We start from the raw sequence: 12,479 nt of genomic DNA on the forward strand, positions 1-12,479 counted from the left end.
AACTGACTGAGCCACCCAGGTGCCCCTAGAGTTTCCTTTTCTGCTTCGCCTTGATATTTCTTGTCTTTTCGATAATAGCTTTTCTCAGAGGTGTGAGGTGAGAACACTGTGGTTATGACTTGCAATTCCCTGAGGACTAGGTGTGGATCACCCATTATGTACTGCTGACCATCTCTGTCTGCTTGGAAAAAAGGCCAGTTGAGATCCTTTGCTCATTTTTCAATCAGTGGCTTCTTGTTTGCAACAGCCTCATGTGAGTTCTTTATATATTTTGGATATTAACCTCTTACCAGGTACGTATTTCACAAGTATTTTCCCCAGTTGGTAGGCTGCTTTTGTTTTGTTGAGTATTCGCTTTGGTGTACAGAACTTTTTCGTTTGATGTAGTCCCACTTGTTTACGTCTGCTGTTGTTGCCCCATCTGAAATATCTTTGCTGACAACTATGGGAAGCAGCTGCCCACCTACGTTGTCTTCTACGAGTACTATTTCTGGTCCTACCTTCAAGTCTGCATCCATTTTGAATTGATGCTTGTGTTTTGTGTAAGATTGTCATCCATTTTTATTCTGTTGCAGGTGACTGTCCAGTTTTCCTAACACCATTTGTTGAACAGAGTGAACTTTCCCATTGTGTGTTCTTGCCTCTGTCATAAATGAATTAACCATATAGATGTGGGTTTATTTGTAAGCTCTCCTCCATTCTGTTCCTTTGATCTGGGTCTCTTTTTTTTTTTTTTGTGATAAGACTTTTATTTATTTTTTTATTCTTATGTTAATCCCCATACATTACATCATTAGTTTTAGATGAAGTGTTCCATGATTCATTGTTTGTGCATAACACCCAGTGCTCCATGCAGAATGTGCCCTCCTCAATACCCACCACCAGGCCAACCCCTCCTCCCACCCCCCTCCCCTCTAGAACCCTGTTTGTTTTTCAGAGTCCATCGTCTCTCATGGTTCGTCTACCCCTCCGATTTCCCCCGCTTCATTCTTCCCCTCCCGCTACCTTCTTCTTCTTCTTCTTCTTCTTTTTTTTTTTTTAACATATATTGCATTATTTGTTTCAGAGGTACAGATCTGAGAGTCAACAGTCTTGCACAATTCACAGCGCGTCTCTTTTTATGCCAATACCATACTGTTTTGATTAGTATAGCTTTGCAATATAGTTTGAAATCAAGGCGTGTGATGCTTCCAGCTTTGTTCTTTTTCAAGATCGCCGATTTGATACCTTCTCTAATTCCTAACAATGCTTAGGATATTTTTTTTCTGTGAAAAATGCCACTGGAATTTTGGTAGGGACCTCATTGAATCTCTGCGTTGCTTTGGGTAATATGGACACTTTTTAACCATATTAATGCTTCTAATCCATGAGCACAAAACAGCTTTCCATTTATTTTTGTCATCTTCAGTTTCTTTCACCAGTGTCTTAAGCTTTCATTGTATAGGTTTTTTACCTCCTTGATTAAATGTGTTCCTTAATATTTTATTCTTTTTGAGAGAGTAGAAAATGAGATTGCTTTCTTAATTTCTTTCTCTGATAGTGCTTTATGAGTGTACAGAAATGCAACAGCTTTTTGTGCATTGACTTTATATCATTTGTCTGTTATTTGTAATAGTTGTTGGTGGAGTATTTAGGGTTTCATATATGTGCTATTACATCACATGCAAGTAGTAATAGTTTTACTTCTTTCTTTCCAATTTGGATACCTTTTATTTCTTCTTTGCCAAAGAATTAGAAAACAGTCCTATCTCAGAGATATTGTGAGTTTAGTTTCAGACCATCACAATAAAGCAAGTATCACAGTAAAGCAAGTCCAATGAAGTTTAGTTTCCTAGTGCAAGTAAAAGTTAGGTTTAGGGGACGCTGAGTGGCTTAGTCTGTTAAGTGGCTGATTCTGATTGCAGGGTCCTGGCATCAAGCCCTGCATTAGGCTCCATGCTCAGTGGGAAGTGTGCCTGAGGATTTTCTCTCCCTCTGCCCCTTCCTCTGCTCACACACACTCGCTCTCAAATAAATCTTTTCTTTTTGAAAGTTAGGTTTACAATATTAAATGTGCAGTAGCTTTATGCCTAAAAAGTACATAGCTTCATTAAAAAAAAAAAAAAAACTTTATGTGTCTGTTGGCCATTTGTATGGCTTCTTCAGTGTCTGTTCATGTCTTCTGCCCATTTTTTGACTTTTTTGGGTGTTGAGTTTGAGAAGTTCTTTATAAATCTTGGATACCAGCCCTTTATCTGTAGTGTCATTTGCAAATATCTTCTCCCATTCTGTGGGTTGCCTCTCTGTTTTGTTGACTGTTTCCTTTGCTGTGCAGAAGCTTTTTATCTCGGTGAAGTCCCAAAAGTTCATTTTTGCTTTTGTTTCACTAGCCTTTGGAGATGTATCTTGAAAGAAGTTGCTGCGGCCAATGTCAAAAAGGTTACTGCCTATGTTCTCCTCTAGGATTTTGATGGATTCCTGTCTCACATTGAGGTCTTTCATCCACTTTGAGTTTATCTTTGTGAATGGTGTTAGAGAATGGTCGAGTTTCATTCTTCTGCATGTGGCTGTCCAATTTTCCCCGCACCATTTATTGAAGAGACTGTCTTTTTTCCATTGCGTGTTTTTTTCCTGCTTCACTGAAGATTATTTGACCATAGAGTTGAGGGTCCATATCTGGGCTCTCTATTCTGTTTCATTGGTCTGTTTTTGTGCCAGTACCATGCTGTCTTGGTGATCACTGCTTTGTAATATAGCTTGAAATCGGGCAAGGTGATGCCCCCAGCTTTGTTTTTCTTTTTCAACATTTCCTTGGTGATTCGGGGTCTTTTCTGATTCCATAAAAATTTTAGGATTGTTTGTTCCAGCACTTTGAAAAATGTCATTGGAATTTTTATTGGGATGGCCATCATCATTAGCTATAAGGGAAATTTAAATCAAAACCACATTGAGATACCACCTTACACCAGTTAGAATGGCAAAAATTGACAGGGCAAGAAACAACAAATGCTGGAGAGGTTGTGGAGAAAGGGGAACCCTCTTACACTGTTGGTGGGAATGCAAGTTGGTACAGCCACTTTGGAAAATAGTGTGGAGGTGCCTCAAAAATTAAAAATAGAGCTACCCTGTGACCCAGCAATTGCACTCCTGGGTATTTACCCCAAAGACACAGATGTAGTGAAAAGAAGGGCCCTATGCACCCCAATGTTCATAGCAGCAATGTCCACAATAGCCAAACTGTGGAAAGAGGCGAGATGCCCTTCAACGGATGAAAGGATAAAGAAGGTGTGGTCCATATATACAATGATGTTACTCAGCCATCAGAAAGGATGAATACCCAACTTTTACATCAACATGGTTGGGACTGGAGGACATTATGCTAAGTGAAATAAGTCAAGCAGAGAAAGTCAGTTATCATATGGTTTCACTTATTTGTGGAACATAAGGAATAGCATGGAGGACATTAGGAGAAGGAAGGGAAAAATGAAGGGGGCGAAATTGGAGGGAGAGATGAACCATGACAGACCATGAACTCTGAGAAACAAACTGAGGGTTTTAGAGGGGAGGAGTGGGGGGATGGGTTAGCCCGGTGATGGGTATTAAGGAGGGCACATACTGCATGGAGCACTGGGTGTTATACGAAAACAATGAATCATGGATCACCACATCAAAAACTAATGATGTATGGTGACTAACATAATAAAATAAAATTAAAAAAAAAAAAACACTTTATGCTAAATAATGCTAATAAGCTTAATCTGAGTTTCCAGCAAGTTACAGTCACTGATCACAGATCACCATGACAAAAATAATGAAAAAGTTTGAAATATTGCAAAGATTACCAAAATGTGACACACAGACACAAAGCAAGCAAATGCTGTTGGAAAAATGGCACTGATAGACTTGTTTAGTGCAGGGTTGCAAGAAACCTTCAATTTGTAAAAATCCAACATCTGTAAAGCACAATGAAGTGCAATGACTTCAGGCATGCCCGTGTTGTATCAAAGTGGCAAGAGTGGGCATCCTTTTCCCTATTGAATATCATGTTAACTGTGTGCATGTTATACATGGCTTTTATTATGTTCAGATAAAAAGCTTAAAAATTATATATAGAAAGAATGTGTCATGACTGAATGTTCCATATCGTCAAATACTTTATTGGTGTCTGTTGAGAGATCATACACTTCTTTCATTCTTTTAATGTGACGTATCATATTGATTTGCAAATGCTGAGCCATCCTTGCATTCCGGATATAAACCTGCCTTGATCATGGTGAATGTTCCTTTTAATGTGCTGACTTCTGTTAGTCAGCATTTTGTTTATTTTTATTTTTTGCATTTATACTCATCAGGGATCTTGGCCTATAGTTTTCATTTCTAGTAGTGTGCTTTCATGGATTTGATAACAGAGCAATGTTGGCTTTATAAAATGAGTTCAGAGTATTGCCTTCTCTTCACTACTTTTTAAGAGTTTCAGAAATATTAGTGTTAATTCTTTAAATGTTTGGTAAAATTTCAACCAAGAAGCCATTTGGTTCCAGGCTTTTCTTCCTTTGGGAGGGTTTTGATTACTGATTTTCTTCACCAATAATTGGTATATTCAGATTTTATTTTTCTATTCATTCTTGGTATTTTGTATGTTTCAAAGAATTTTTTCATTTGTTCTTGGTTGTCCAGTTTGTTGGCCTATAGTTGTTCATAGTAGTCTAATTGTTTGTAGAATCAGTTGTCTCATTTATAATTTAGTTGATTTGGATATTCTAACTTTTCCTTGGGAGTCTAGCTAGAGGTATGCAATTTTATTTATTTTTTCAAACTTAGTTTGGTTCCTCTTTTCTACTGATTTCCTGTTCTCTATTTCATTTATATCTGCTTTAGTTTCCCTGCTCCCTCCCACCTTCCTCGTGCTTCCATTGGGTTTGGTTTGTACCTTTTTTTCTAGTTCCTTAAGGCGTAGAGTTAGGTTATGTGGGGGGTCTTCCTTCCTAACATAGGCCTCTGTTGCTGCAAACTTCCATCTTAGGAATGCTTCTTCTGCTTGTTCTAAGTAGTTGTATGTTGTTATTCTGTTGTTTTTGTTTCCCTTTTACCTTCTTCTTTGATCCATTGGCTGTTCAGGAGAATGTTGTTTAATTTCCATGTATTTGTGAATTTTCCAGTTCTCTTATTGTTGACTTCTAGTTTCATGTGTGCTTGAAAGGAAAGTGTGTTCTGTTGTCAGACTGTTCTGTATACAGGTATCATCCACTACCAAGGAGTTTGCTTTATGCCACCGCACTTTTATGAGAGACCTGCTTTAGCACCTGTTTGCATGAACCATGAGGAATGCAAACAGAATTATCACTTTTATGAATTGGTAATTACATCTTCCCTTTATGCCATTTCTGCTTATTAAAAGTTTCTGACTTTAAGAGAGTGGGGGCTTGGAGGGGTATTATATTTGTTAGGTCCATTTGGTCTACAGTGTTGTTCAAATCTCCTTTATTACTATCTGGATGGTCTCTCCATTGTTGAGAGTGGGGTGTTAAACAGCAATAAGATAACAGTAGGGGACTTTATTTCCCCTTTTAGCTCTGTTAGTTTTTTGCTGTCTAGATTTATGTTGTTCCAATTTTGGGTGCACAGATATTTACAATTGTTACATCTTTATGGACTGAACCCTTTATCATTATTTAATGATATTCTTTGTTTCTTTTTATCATTTTTAGTTTAAAATCTATTTTGTGTGAGTGTGGCTACCCCTGCTTTGTTGCTTTTTCCATCTTTTCACTCTCTGTCCTTGTGTATCTTTTTTAGGCAGAATATCATTGCATGTAGTTTTCTTATCCATTCTGTCTTTTGATTGAAAATTTCATCTATGTAGTAATTATTGTTCTGTACATCCATTAAGGCAGCAGATAAAAAGCAAGGAACATTTTGTGTTTTGATGTCTTTTCACATCAGTATACTTTCATTACTATATCATGTTCTTTTGTGAAATTGCTACCAGATTTTCCCTTGTGTTTGTCATGAGGTTTACATAAAATAAACTTTATCAAAATTATCATGCTCTATTTTAAAATAAGTTAAGAACTATATTGAAGTTGACTCCTTTTGCTCCACACATTTTAGCTTACTGATGTTACAATTTCCCCTTTTTTTGTTGTTGTTGCATAACTAACAATAGATTATTGTAGTGATTTTTTAAAGATTTATTTATTTTAGACAAAGAGTGTGAGGGGGAGGGGCAGAGGGAGAGAATCTTCAAGCAGTCTCCACTAAGAGCAAAGCCCAACATGAAGCTCAATCCCATGACCCATGAGCTCATGAGCTGTGCAGAAACCAAGAGTCAGACACATAACCCACTGAGCAGGCTATGTACCCACTAACTCTGACTATATATTTACCATTACCAGTGAGTTTTATGCAAACTTCTTCTATTTATATGATGTTACTGATTTCTACTCAAATCTTTTTGCCAGTTCTTATAAGGCAGGTCTCATGTTAAGTTTGTTTGGAAATGTCTTTATTCCTCCTTTATTTGTGAAGGACAATTTCACTGCGTATAGGTTTCTTGCTTCACCTATGTTTTCTTTCAATACTTGAATTTGTTGTTCCATTTTCCCCTGGCCTGAAAACTTGAAAAATGCACCAGTTCTTACGGGCCGTTACCTTGTTGGTTACTTTTCTCTTTTGCTGCTTCTTAAATTATTTCTTGTTCTTTGATTTTTTGGCAATGTAATTAAATGTGTCTCAGTATAGCCCTGTTGATTGCAACCTTTCAGCTACTTCAGACCTCACAGATCTGGGTGTTTATTTCTCCCCCTAGGTATGGAAACTTTTAAACCATTATTCTTTTTAATATACTTTCTATCCTTTCCCCTTCTGGATTTTCTTTGCATTGTGTTTCATCGTTCCCTCAGGCTTTCTTCATATCTCTAAGATTTCTGTTTTCTTAGTGTTGCCTAGGGTTTCTGTTATCTTTGTATGTGGTCTTAACTCAAGCTGCCCACAACCCAAGTTCTGTGACTGAACAGGGCCACTGACTTTGCACTACAGACTGTAAGTGCTGCCTGCTCCAGTCTTGGCTTGAGTGTTGCTGGGTTATACAGCTTCCGGGTGATGTTGCTAGCCCTCTGCTCAGATTGGGCCAGGAACCAGGCTCTGCTGTGTCTTAATGCCCTGTTTGGACAAGACAGGGAGGGGGGCCACTCAAGGGAACTCCCAAGTTTTCCAGGCAGGCTTTACATCAGGAGGACCAGTAGCTACTCTCAGCTTCAAGTTAGGCTATGGATTAATTCCCTTTCATAGACCTAGCATGGGAACACTCTTCGACTGGTATTGGGGATGATCAGCTCTGCTTGCCCAACTCTCAACTGACAGTGCTTCAGTGTGTACCCACCTTGTGTTCTTGCCAATCCTTCTGGACAAATGGGGCCAGGAGCTACTCTCCCTGTGAGTAGGGGCTAGGATTCGCCTCTTGCCTGTGCAAATAAGGTCTAGGGATAGAAAAATTACTTGTTTGAAAGCCCAAATCAGGTCAACCTACACCTCACCTAGTTTCCTGGTCAGAGTATGCAACCAGTTCGTTCTGCAGATGAGCAAGACTGCTGCTTTGGCTCTGCAGGTATAAACTCAGTAGGCCAGTGGTGGTGCTTGCAAGCCCTTCCCCCTCCACTGTCACAATCACATTCCAAGTAGTTGAAGTCCATGAATTCCCCTACAATCCCTATGGGGCGAGATCAGAGTTCTTGTGCCCGTGAAGTGACCCACAACACTAGGGGAGGTGCTGGATGCCCCCCACCCCATGCTCTCTTTTCCAGTGAAAGAACCATAAGCTCAGGGGAGACCACTCAGTGGAGCTCTACATCAGCCTTGTGGAAGGGCAATGGAGTCAGTGGGCAATTGCTTCTCAGACCCTTGTAATGCACGCCATCCTTACAACAATACTGAAGGGACGATTTTAAGCTCAAATGAAAAGGCACTACTTTTGAAAGCCTAAGTCTCACTGGAAAAGGTAAATATATAGTAAAATTCAGAATAATTTAATGTACAGGTGGTGGATTAATCACTTGCAAGCCATAAAAGTTAAAAGACCACAGCTGTAAAAGTGCTTGTAGCTACAATACTTAAAATGCAGAGATTTAGAATGCATTCAGACTTCAGCTGTTACCAGCTTACATGTAAGCCTCATGTTAACCACAAAGCAAAAATCTATAGCAGATGAACGCAAGATAATCTAAGCATACACTATAGAAAATAATGAAATAGCAAGAGAAGAAGCAACAGAGAACTACAAAATAGACTACATTCTTCAATCAGATCAATAGGGTAGCTGAATGGATATAAAAATAAGATCCATCTAAATGCTGTTTGTAAGAGATTGACCTCAGATCTAGACAGACACAGACTCAGAGTAAAGGGATGGAAAAAAATGTGCCATCCACATGAAAACCAAAAGAAAGATGGGGTAGTTATACCAGACCAAATAAACCTTAAAACAGAGACTGGAATCAGAGACAAAGAAGGCCATTACATAATAATAAAGGGGAAAATCTAAGAAGTTGTAAATATTTATGCACCCAAAATAAGAGCAAATGACTATATGAAGTAAATATTAACAGATCTCAAGGGAAAAACAGAATGAAATACAATAATGGCAGGACACTCCATTTTCATCAATGGAGTGATCATTCAGAAAGGAAATCAGTAATGAAACATCAGCCTCAGGGGACACATTAGACCATATGGACTTAATAGATACATACAACATTCCATCCAAAAGCACCAGAACATACATCCTTAAGTACATGTGGATCATTGTCCAGATAGATCATGTTAGGCCACAAGTTTTGATTAAAATCATCAAACATTTTTCAAGAACAAAAGTATGAAATAGAAATTACAAAGAAAAAAGTGAAAAACTTACAAATATATAAAGATGAAAAAACATACTACTACACCACAAATAAAGAGAAATTTTAAAAATACCTTGAAACAAATAGATGTGAGAAAGCACTTTGAAGAGGGAAATTTATAGTGGTAAACACCTACATTAAGACATAAGAACTCACACAACCTAACTTTATGCCTCAGGGAACTAGAAAAAGAACAAGTGAAGTTTAAAGTTAGTTGAAGGAAAGAAATAACAAAAATCAGAGTGAATATAAACAGACAAAAAAAAAAAAAAAAAAAAACTTGTAAGAGCTAAGTTACTAAATTGGCAAACCTTTAGCTAGACTCACCAAGACCAAAAGAGGGAAGACTCAAAATGAGGCATGAAAGAGAAAATCTTACAATCCTTTATATTTCTGTGTTATCACTTTTAAGAGCCTACTATAAACAATTTTATGACAACAAATTGACAGCAAGAGGAAATGAATAATATCCCAGAAACATGCAATCTACATAAAGTAATTCATGAAAATCTGAACAGATTTTTAGTAAGAAGATTCAATCAGTAATCAGAAACCTAGCAACAAACCAAAGTCCAGGGACAGATGGCTTCACTGATGAATTTTACAAAATGCTAAAGAAGAATCCTAATCCCTCTCAAACTTCCCCACCAGAAAAGAAAATTTCAGTCCAAATTCTTGATTAATATAGATGCAAAAAAAAAAAAAAGCAAATTGATGAACAAATAATTAGATATTCTGTGTTCAAGGATCATAAGATTTAATGTTGTTTAAATGTCCCTATCTATAGATTCAACAATCTATAGATTCAACAATCTGCAATCCCCATCAAAATACCAATGGCATCCTTCACAGAAATAAAAGAAAAACCCTAAAATTTGTACAGAACCACCTAAGACCCTGAATAGCCAAAGAAATCTTGAGATAGAAGAAGCAATTTTAAATTATATTGAAAAACTATAATAATCAAAACACACACACATATTGAAAAACTATAATAATCAAAACACACACACAGAACAATGGAACAGAATAGAGAGTCCAGAAATAAAACCCATGAACTTATAGTCAATTCATTTATGACAAAGGAAGGAAGAATATACAATGGGAAAAGGACAGTCTCTTCATCAAATGGTGGTGAAAAAAACACAACAGCCACATGCAAAAGAATGAAACTGGAACGCTGTTTTAGACCATACAGAAAAATCAACTCAAAATGAATAAAAGACTTGAAGCAATAATACTCCTAAAAGACAATATATGTAGTCTGCTCTTTGACAGAGGTCTTCGGAATGCTTTGTTGGCTCCGACATGAAAAGCCAACCAAACCCTATGAAAGCATAAACAAACAACTACATCAAACTAAAACTCTTCTACACTGCCACAGGAATAAATATAATCTCAAACAAAGAGACACATGCAGGCATATCTATATAAAGTTTTCAAGAAAAACATGTAATTCAACCATGTGCTCTTTAGGGGTAAATGCATATACGTGAAATGTGCTAGGTACAATAAACACATTAATTGGAATATTAGAGTTGTGGGCAAGAATAGAAATAAGATTAAGTAGGAGAGAGACTCAGCTTTCTAATAGTATTGAGGAAGTTAAAATTTTCTGATTTTTTCGTTTGTAGATCCTACACATATTTTAAAGATCTACATTTTTTGTTTTCAATAAATATTTCTGAGATAATATATCTGTATATTCACACGTAAAATCAAGCACCTACTTTATTGTATTCAGAACCTAACAAACCCATTCAAACTTTCAGTATCCATTATTTACTTCCTGCTTTCCTAATCCATATCATTTCTATGTCCCACTCCATTCCCACCCTACACACATTATTTTACATCTAGGCTGAATTTCTACTTGTCTTGGGAGCATACCATAATATCTTTTTTATTTGGGTTGTTGGAAATGGAATTTCCATCCTGAAAACTCTTTCCAATCTCCGTTACCCTCAAATCTTCTGTTGCTCCCCGTCATCCTGTACCTTCATAAAATGCTGGTAGGTATTCTTCCAAAGTATTCTGACAGTACTCTGTACTTATTTATAGCATTGCACAATTTACTATTCCCTCACTGTGAGATAAACTTGAGTAACAAAATGAGACAAAGACACAATAAGGAAAGAAAACTGCAGGCCAATATCCCTCATGAACACAGTTGCAAATATCCATAACAAAATATTAGCAAATGACTTTCCACAATACATTAAAAGGATCATTCACCAAGATCAAGTAGGGTTTTCTTCTAGGGGTGCAAGGATATTTCATTATTTGCAAATCAATAAATGTGAAGCATCACATTAACAAAAGTATATAAAACAAAAACAAATTTGAGGACCAAGGCTGTACTGTGCTTAGTTACATATAAAAACCTTGCATACTGTCCACAAGTAGTATGTGGTTTGTGTATGTTGTGTAATTAATATATCTATAGATTTTTAATATTTTTTCTTAGCTCTTGAATTTTATATTTTTTTCTTTTTATTACACAGTGTGATAGGTTAATTCATCCTTTTGGGGAGTTTTACAAATTCCATTTTATTTTCAAGTAGGCGTTTCTCCAGAAATACATACAGCATTATAGCTGCATTTTTGTTTTTATTTATTACCATGAAATGCATAAAATCACCAAATGATAAAATTACTCTGAAGCCACAGCAAATGAAAGTAAAAATAGTAACAGATTTTCCATTGATGAATTTTCTGGATTTCTGCATTTCTGATGAGTCAGGTACTATGGGAATCACTCTTCTGCTTGATGGAATCAGTAGTTTTCTATTTCAATAGAGCTTCATTGAAGATAGCAATGGGGGAATCCTCCTGATGTTCACTTTTAAAGATCTTCTTTGCAAAAGGAGTTTGACTTCTTTGCCAATTTGAATACCTTTTATTTCTTTTTGTTGTCTGCTGTTGCTAGGACTTCTAGTACTATGTTGAACAATAGTGGTGAGAGTGGGCACCCTTGACATGTTCCTGATCTTAAGGGAAAGGCTCTCAGCTTTTCCCCATTGAGGATGATATTCGCTGTGGGTTTTTCATAGATGGATTTTATGAACTTGAAGATCTTCTCAATTTGTTTCCATCATTTTTCACTGTATTGTTCAGCATTTTTTTTTAAGATTTTTATTTATTTATTTGAGAGAGAGAGAATGAGAGTGTATTGTTCAGCATTTTAAGCTCTTATGTGTTCTTTATGACTTAGATTAGTGTGGGAAAGCAGTTATCTTATTCCTCATTTCATCCTTCGACAGACTGTACATAATGAACACTTTCATCTTGTTATATAAATCAATTTTCAAGGTTCTTTAATCATTTCTGTCTAAATCTCCATTCAACTTTCTCCACTTAGCTCATGAATTTTTGATTTTACAGTGCTTAAATGCAGAATTGCAAACATCATTTTATAAGAGTATTGTAGACTATAGTTTCTTGGCATGGGTATATATCAAACATTTTCAAAGTTTCCCTAGTGAGTATTTAGGGAAGGCACATTAAAGCAAAAAAAATTAAATTTTATCTCTAACTTCTCTTTTTATTGGTATAAAATTCATTTTGATTTTTCCCAAATGAAATTTAAAGGCATGCTTTGTC

The sequence above is a fragment of the Mirounga angustirostris genome, unplaced genomic scaffold (genome assembly GCF_029215605.1).
Source record: "Mirounga angustirostris isolate CCGP_5_RB_7025 unplaced genomic scaffold, mMirAng1.0.hap1 SCAF_7, whole genome shotgun sequence".
In the NCBI taxonomy this organism is placed as follows: domain Eukaryota; kingdom Metazoa; phylum Chordata; class Mammalia; order Carnivora; family Phocidae; genus Mirounga; species Mirounga angustirostris.